Source organism: Hyla sarda, chromosome 4 (assembly GCF_029499605.1).
Source record: "Hyla sarda isolate aHylSar1 chromosome 4, aHylSar1.hap1, whole genome shotgun sequence".
NCBI classification, from domain to species: Eukaryota; Metazoa; Chordata; class Amphibia; order Anura; family Hylidae; genus Hyla; species Hyla sarda.
This window is the reverse complement of record NC_079192.1, coordinates 42,519,768-42,528,574: the sequence shown is the minus strand read 5'-3', so window position 1 is coordinate 42,528,574 and position 8,807 is coordinate 42,519,768. Positions and strand designations below refer to the sequence as shown.

The window sequence follows — 8,807 nt, the reverse complement described above, 5'->3', positions numbered from 1 at the left end:
CCTATCCTTTACATAGGGGATAAGATATCTAGAGGCGGAGTACCCCTTTAAGGGACAGTTCATGTACCCAAAAGTTGATCCTTTGCAACCGTATGACCCCTAGCAAGTTCCCTGCATGAGTCCCATTCATCAGAAAAAGGCTTGTGCATGGAACTTGCTGGGTGTTCTACGTTTGCCTCATAAACTGCACCACCCAGCACCAGTTACCTCTCTCCGCACCGCATTATGCAGATCGTGCAGGAGAGCAGCTTTGGTCATTCATGTTTTGCTAACTCTATTTTCACACACAGAAATAAATAAATGAGTCGAACAAGTCAAAGAACAGTTTAAAAAAAGGGGAACTTTATTTATAATTTATTATAATGTTTGTGTAGGGGATTTTTTGTAACCTCCCATCACTCACAAAGAGCGTACAGTAACTAATACTCAGGACAGGAAAAACCTCCAGAGGGGAGGAAACCTGTAGGGAATCCATGGCTACTGTATGGCCCTTCCTCTGGGCATACTAAAGGAGGTTACCTCTAGAATTTGGGCAAATGTTTCTGTGTATGTGCATGATTCCTAGGCCTGTGCCTTCATCCAACGTCTTGCTGTAGGTCCCGAAATGCTACTCCATGTCCTGGAAATAGTGCATCTAAGATAGGGACAAAAAAGATAGATTATTTACATGTTTATCATAGAAATGCACATGGAACTGCACTAAAGACCTTTTGGACAAAACAATGCAACACTTACCAGTCACAGTCATGTGCATGACTTTGCATTCCCGTGTCCCTACACAGTGTCCAGCACCGGCCCCTCACTGATGAACAGGACCAGTGTTATTTCTGGGGCTATGCCTTCATCCAACGTCTTGCTGTAGGTCCGGAAATGCTACTCCATGTCCTGGAAATACTGCATCTAAGATAAGAAAAAAAAGATAGATTATTTACATGTTTATCATAGAAATACACATGGAACTGCACTAAAGATCTTTTGGACACAACAATGTAACACTTACCAGTCACAGTCATGTGTATGACTTTGCATTCCCGCGTCCCTACACAGTGTCCAGCACCGGCCCCTCACTGATGGAGAATGAACAGGAGCAGTGTTATTTCTGCTCAGTGCTGCTCTTTGGTGGACAATGGTTATGACATCACATGTGTGACACGCTGTTACCTCCTGGGAGTTCTATTTCAGTAGTGCTGCTCTCTGATTGGCTGAAAATAAAAAAAGCTTTCTAATATATTCTGTATGACTGTTATCCAAGGTTTTTGACAAATTTTATTAAAATGGCGCCACTCCCTGTGGGTGTGTTATATTTGTTTCTCCTAACCAGACATTCTGTATATGTAATATAATTTGGTGGCCCCAACAGCCTGGGCCCATAGGTTTCTTACATAGATCAATGCTACTCCAGTAGGCTCAATGAGCAGCGCTGGCCGCCGGGACGTCTGACGAGTGACGTCCCTGACGTTGCGGTCTGGAGTGAAGGATGTCACTAGTCAGACGTCCCGGCAGCCATTGATTTAAAGTGGTCGTGGCTCCTGCTGCCAGTTCAAGATCAGACACCATGGCCCTAGAATGACATACTGCAACACCGATCCCCTGTGGCTGCCCACCTGTTGCAAAACTACAACTCTCAGCCTTCGGCTGTCAGGGCATGCTGGGAGTTGTAGCTTTGCAATAGCTGGACAGACGTCTGTTGAAAGGGGGGAAAAAGCACCAGAAATAAAGCAATGTGGGCTTTGAAAAACACCATTTATATGTTGTTTTTAATCACAGCCTAAGCCTAGGAACAAACACAATTCTTGTTTGATGTTTTGTTTTTGTTTTTGCAAAAAAAAAAAAACATCAAAATCTTCCCCCTCATTTCTTTTCTCAGCTATCTTTGTGTTATTTTTGCTAAAAGCACTGGGGGGGGGGATCTGAAAAGTGAAAGAAGCGATCTGATTGGTTGCTATGGGCAACTGGTCCACTTGACCTCTGTACAGGTTTTCATACATCTGTCCCAATGTGTATTATTATTATGTGTATCATCATCATCATCATCATCATCATCATCATCATCATTATTATTATAGGAAGTGTTTTTTCTTTGGTGTTTTTTTTTCCCCTCTGGCTTTTCTAATTACAAGTCATGTGATTCTTTCAGAAAATACCCCCCCCCCCCCCCCCAAAAAAAAAAAAAAAAATACATGCTCTCGGCATCCCACAGATTTGATAGCCTAAAAACACCATAAAAGAATGAAGAAACCCCCATTAGTGTCTGGTGTTTCATATTACCCTATTGATTCCAACCTAACATGTGCCCGCAGCGAGCATGGTGTTTTTTATGACAAACACGCCAAGTGTAATCCCAGCTGAAATGAATGTTTTCACAATAGGTGTGAACAGGCTGCAGGCTGTGCTAGATATATTTGCATAGTTGCGGCATACAGCACGTGCAGCATTTATGTGGCGGCTTTCCGCTGGCATATATGGCTTTCTGTGCTGGTGAATGCAGCGGGCACTTACTGGTGTTTTTTTCCTAGCTGCACAGTTTTGCACCACAACCACTGCGGCTGGGACCAGGCTGACCGATCTAATGACCAAGATGCCGCAGTGAACGGCTTTCTTTCTGTGAAAGTTCTGGCGAACTACAATGCTCAGAAGAGGAGGAGCGCCATTGAGCTTTTGGAAAGAGAATTAGTTTGGAATGGTCAGGGCCATGTGCGTTTACAAAGCCCCCTGTGGTGCCAGAACAGTGAACCCCCCCCCCACATGTGACCCCATTATGGAAACTACACCCCTCACAGAATTTAATAAGGGGTGCAGTGAATATTTACACCCCACAGCTCTTTGGAACAGTAGGCTGTGCAAATGAAAAATTTGATTTTTCATTTTTATGGACCACTGTTCCAAAAATCTGTCAGACACCTGTGGGGCGTAAATTCTCAATGTACCCCTTATTACATTACGTGAGGGGTGTAGTTTCCAAAATGGGGTCACATGTGTCGGGGGTCCATTGTTCTGGCACTATGGGGGCTTTGTAAACACATGTGGCCTTCAATTCCGGACAAATTTTCTCTACAAAATCCCCTATATCTATCTATCTATCTATCTATCTCATATCTATCTATCTATCTATCTCATATCTATCTATCTATCTATCTATCTCATATCTATCTATCTATCTAGATCGCAGGAAGAAAGCAGCACTCCTGAAGGCTGTAGGTGGGTTCCCTCCCGCCGGGGTCCCAATTCAGGATCCTCTAAGATACTTGAAAGGAAAAAGCATTGGCACTCCAATTCCGTGAAGAAAAGAGATTATTTATTCATCTCTGTGTGCAGCGACGTTTCGATGGTCTCTCACCATCATTATCAAGCAACATTGTGTTACACCTTGTGATTATTTATAGGCCCACGCAGGGCCAATTACAAAATTAGTATAATTGTTACAACAAATAGAAAAGTGGTATATTGTAACGCATATATACAGTGCAAGCATAAGGGGGAGTCATGGACATTCATTGCGATAATGTGCATGGCTTCCGATATACAGTGTAGGCATTAGATGCTTAGATACAGTGCATACCGTAATACCGTAATTAGTGACGTAGGTGATGCAGTGATGAGATGGGCGTGGAACGAGATCACTCGCCAGGTTTCTCCGGTAGTATACAGCGTGGTTGTAAACGCTTCCTGGTTCCATTCGTGAAACCGGAAGTGACGTTGTCTCCAGATGTCACGTGTAAGATCATGTGATACTGTTGCTATGGAGTGTATGGCGCTTTCCCCCGCACATGCGTGCGGTGCTCTCGGAGGGTCACGGTGCCATCTTGGATCAGGGAAACAGTGCCAGAACACAGCAATCTTCTAGAAGGCATTTTTGCCACAATGGGGCCCGAAATGTCACTTGAACCGTTGGCAGATCAAGTCCCATATACTTGAGCAGTCCTTACCACTGCCACAGCCATAGCCTCTGTCTGAAGAAGTGTGACGTCTGACTTCTGCATGGCAGCTGTTTTTGGCTTCAGTGTTCGTGGCTTTGTTATTACATTCCATAGATTTGTGACAAATGAGGACTAAATCACATGTTTTTAATGCAGTATAGTTGCAGTATAGTTCCCCCACATTAGGTGCAATATAGTTCCCCCACATTAGGTGCAGTATAGTTCCCCCACATTATGTGCAGTATAGCTCCCCACATTAGGTGCAGTATAGTTCCCCCACATTAGGTGCAGCATAGTTCCCCCGCATTAGGTGCAGTATAGTTCCCCCACATTAGGTGCAGTATAGTTCCCCCACATTAGTGTTACGCCGAGCGCTCCGGGTCCCCGTTCCTCCCCGGAGCGCTTGCCTCATCCTCGTTACTGCAGCGCCCCGGTCAGATCCACTGACCGGGTGCGCTGCGATACTGCCTCCAGCCGGGATGCGATTCGCGATGCGGGTGGCGCCCGCTCGCGATGCGCACCCCGGCTCCCGTACCTGACTCGCTCTCCGTCGGTCCTGTCCCGGCGCGCACGGCCCCGCTCCCTAGGGCGCGCGCGCGCCAGGTCTCTGCGATTTAAAGGGCCAGTGCACCAATGATTGGTGCCTGGTCCAATTAGCTTAATTGGCTTCCACCTGCTCCCAGACTATATCTGACCTCTGCCCCTGCACTCCCCTGCCGGATCTTGTTGCCCTTGTGCCTAGTGAAAGCGTTCCCTTGTTTGTTCCTAGCCTGTGTTCCAGACCTCCTGCCTTTGCCCCTGACTACGATCCTTGCTGCCTGCCCCGACCTTCTGCTACGTCCGACCTTGCTTCTGTCTACTCCCTTGTACCGCGCCTATCTTCAGCAGTCAGAGAGGTTGAGCCGTTGCTAGTGGATACGACCTGGTCACTACCGCCGCAGCAAGACCATCCCGCTTTGCGGCGGGCTCTGGTGAAAACCAGTAGTGACTTAGAACCGGTCCACTAGCACGGTCCACGCCAATCCCTCTCTGGCACAGAGGATCCACCTCCTGCCAGCCGGCATCGTGACAGTAGATCCGGCCATGGATTCCGCTGAGGTGCCGCTGTCAAGTCTTGCCGACATTTCCACGATGATCACCCAACAAAATCACCAGCTGGCATACTTGTCCTCCGTGACACAGCAACTGAAGTCACAGTTACAGCAGATGCTGTCACTGACACAGCAGCGGCAACTACAACAACCATCTCCTCCGCCGGCTCCTGCAACTCCTCCGCAGCGTCCGGCCGCTCCTAACCCCTGCTTGTCCCTGCCGGACAAATTTGATGGGGACTCTAGACTCTGCCGTGGTCTCCTTTCTGGAAAGGCCTTGTCTTGGGCCACACCGCTCTGCGACCACAATGATCCTGCCACAGTCACAGTCCAGTCCTTCTTCGTTGAGGTCCGTAGTGTCTTCGAGGAGCCTGCCCGAGCTTCTTCTGCCGAGACTGCCCTGCTGAACCTGGCCCAGGGTGTTTCTTCCGTTGGCGAGTACGCCATTCAGTTCCGTGCTCTTGCTTCCGAGTTGTCCTGGAATAGTGAGGTCCTCTGCGCGACCTTTAAAAAGGGCCTATCCAGCAACATTAAAGATGTTCTGGCCGCACGAGAAACTCCTGCTACCCTACATGAACTCATTCATCTTGCCACTCGCATTGACATGCGTTCTTCCGGATGGCGTCTGGAGCTCCGCCTGGATATGGACTTTGTTCGCACAAGGAGTTTTTTCCCCCCGGCTCCTCTCTCCTCTGGTCCTCTGCAATCCGTTCCTGTGCCTCCCGCCGTGGAGGCTATGCAAGTTGACCGGTCTCGCTTGACACCTCAAGAGAGGACACGACGCCGCATGGAGAATCTTTGCCTGTACTATGCTGGTACCGAACACTTCCTGAAGGATTGTCCTATCCGTTCTCCCCGCCTGGAAAGACGTACGCTGACTCCGCACAAAGGTGACACAGTTCTTGATGTCAACTCTGCTTCTCCACGTCTTACTGTGCCTGTGCGGATATCTTCCTCTACCTTCTCCTTCTCTACTATGGCCTTCTTGGATTCCGGATCTGCAGGAAATTTTTTTTTGGCCTCTCTTATCTACAGGTTCAACGTCCCTGTGACCAGTCTCGCCAGACCCCTCTACATCAATTGTGTTAACAATGAAAGATTGGACTGTGCCGTGCGTTACCGCACGGAACCCCTCCTAATGTGCATCGGACCTCATCACGAAAAAATTGAGTTTTTGGTCCTCAGGTTCTTTGGCCCCAAGAAGAGGGGGAGACCCAAGGGGGGGGGTACTGTTACGCCGAGCGCTCCGGGTCCCCGTTCCTCCCCGGAGCGCTCGCCTCATCCTCGTTACTGCAGCGCCCCGGTCAGATCCACTGACCGGGTGCGCTGCGATACTGCCTCCAGCCGGGATGCGATTCGCGATGCGGGTGGCGCCCGCTCGCGATGCGCACCCCGGCTCCCGTACCTGACTCGCTCTCCGTCGGTCCTGTCCCGGCGCGCGCGGCCCCGCTCCCTAGGGCGCGCGCGCGCCGGGTCTCTGCGATTTAAAGGGCCAGTGCACCAATGATTGGTGCCTGGTCCAATTAGCTTAATTGGCTTCCACCTGCTCCCAGACTATATCTGACCTCTGCCCCTGCACTCCCCTGCCGGATCTTGTTGCCCTTGTGCCTAGTGAAAGCGTTCCCTTGTTTGTTCCTAGCCTGTGTTCCAGACCTCCTGCCTTTGCCCCTGACTACGATCCTTGCTGCCTGCCCCGACCTTCTGCTACGTCCGACCTTGCTTCTGTCTACTCCCTTGTACCGCGCCTATCTTCAGCAGTCAGAGAGGTTGAGCCGTTGCTAGTGGATACGACCTGGTCACTACCGCCGCAGCAAGACCATCCCGCTTTGCGGCGGGCTCTGGTGAAAACCAGTAGTGACTTAGAACCGGTCCACTAGCACGGTCCACGCCAATCCCTCTCTGGCACAGAGGATCCACCTCCTGCCAGCCGGCATCGTGACAATTAGGTGCTGTATAGTTCCTCCACATTAGGTGCAGTATAGTTCCCCCACATTAGGTTGTAGATCCCTCAATATTAGGTGCAGTATAGTTCCCCCACATTAGGTGCAGTATAGTTCCCCCACATTAGGTGCAGTACAGTCGCCCACATTAGGTGTAGTATAGTTCCACCACATTAGATGCACTTTTTTTTTGCAATGTTATAGCTCCCATAGGCTATAACACTGCACACACTGATCTTTTACATTGATCAATGGTTTCTCATAGGAAATCATTGATCAATGATTCTGCCGCTAGACTGCTCATGCCTGGATTTCAGGCACTGAGCAGTCATTCGGCGATCTGATACCAGGAGGCAAGGTAAGCTACCCTCCTGCTGTGTCTCAGTTGTCCGGGATGGCGCGATTTCACCGCAGAGATCCCGAACAGCCCTCTGAGCTAACCGGCAATTATTTACTTTCACTTTAGATGCGGCGTTCAACTTTGAACGCCAAATCTAAAGGGTTAATAGCGTGCATTACTTTGTCAATGGTGCCAATATGTACCATGACTGCTGGGTCCTCTCCAGCCCAATCCAGCAACCTGTCAACCCGATGTGCCGAACTCAAGCGCCAGGAAGACAACACACTGTTCACTTTGTGACAGATCGCCCTGTCTGGCCACCTAATAATTGAGTCCTCCACTATCAGTACCTGTCTGGCCTGTCCTGCACTCCTCCCTCCCTCCTTACTGGAGCAGACACCCCCCTGGCGGTCAGAGGCATAGTCCTGCTGCAGTACTGCTAGCTCTGAAATGGCATCCCCCTCATCTGCCAACCGGGCAAACTTGTTGGGGTGTGCCAGTTCAGGACTAGCCTCCCTGACACTTTCCCCTCTATCCCATTTTCTAACTGTAACCCAGCTAACTGCCTGACTGTCCTGCACCTCCGTCCCACTATCCTCCCCCACCTCTACCCCAGAGAGTACTTGCTCAGTGAGAAGGAGACTCCTCTCCAAGTTGTCAATGCGTCTCAGTGTTGCCAGTTGCTCCTTAACCCCTTAAGGACATAGGGCGTATCCATACACCCCCGTTTTCAAGTCCTTAAGGACCGAGGGCGTATGGATACGCCCTGAGCATTTCCGGCCCCCGACGCTAGCCGGAGGGGAGCCGGGGCCGGATGCCTGCTGAAATCGTTCAGTAGGCATCCCTGCATATCGCCCAGGTGGGTCATTATGTCCCCCCATGTCGGTGATTGCCGCAGATCGCTGGACAATTCAGTCCAGCGATCTGCGGCGGATTCCAGGTCAATCGGGTCTCCAGTGATCCGATGACCCGGAATTACTGGCTGATCGGGGCCGTCAGAGACAGCCATTGCCAGCAGGGGTGAGGTGGCACTGGTGCCACCTCACGATCGCCCTGATTCGTCGACTGGTTTCCCGGACGACAAATCAGGGCGCCTGCTGCGGGTGTCACTCCCGCAACCCGCTCCGCCCCTCTTCCGGAGGACGTGAGCGGGTGTGGGCAGAAAACCCCGGGTGCTGGGGACCACGATCCCCGGGCGATGGCGGCGGCCCGGGACTGACATGTGCGGCGGCATCGTGGAGCAGCAGTAGGAGGTGAGTGACATTCTCCTGCTGTTGCTTAGCAACAGCTTCCAGCATGCAAAAAGGGCATTCTGGGAGCTGTAGTTATGCAACAGCAGGAGGCAGACCACCACAACTCCCAGCATGCCCTTATGGTTTTGCAACAGCTGGAGGCACATTTTTCTATGGAAAAGTGTACCTTCAGCTGTTGTGTAACTACAACTCCCAGCTTGCACAATCAGCTAAAGTGCATGCTGGGAGTTGTAGTGGTGCATCTGGTGGTTACATAACTACAACTC

The 8,807-nt window shown here is 50.5% G+C and overlaps 1 long non-coding RNA gene across 1 annotated transcript; it reads right to left on the bottom strand.

Annotated features, from left to right (window-relative positions):
• Nucleotides 1–537: 537 nt before the first annotated feature.
• LOC130366783 (uncharacterized) lies at nucleotides 538–1,130 on the bottom strand. Its single transcript, XR_008891918.1, has 3 exons — nucleotides 1,001–1,130; nucleotides 736–900; nucleotides 538–634 (listed from the first exon to the last, which is right to left on the bottom strand). It is a non-coding gene; the product is annotated as an uncharacterized LOC130366783 (long non-coding RNA).
• Between the last annotated feature and the right edge of the window lie 7,677 nt (nucleotides 1,131–8,807).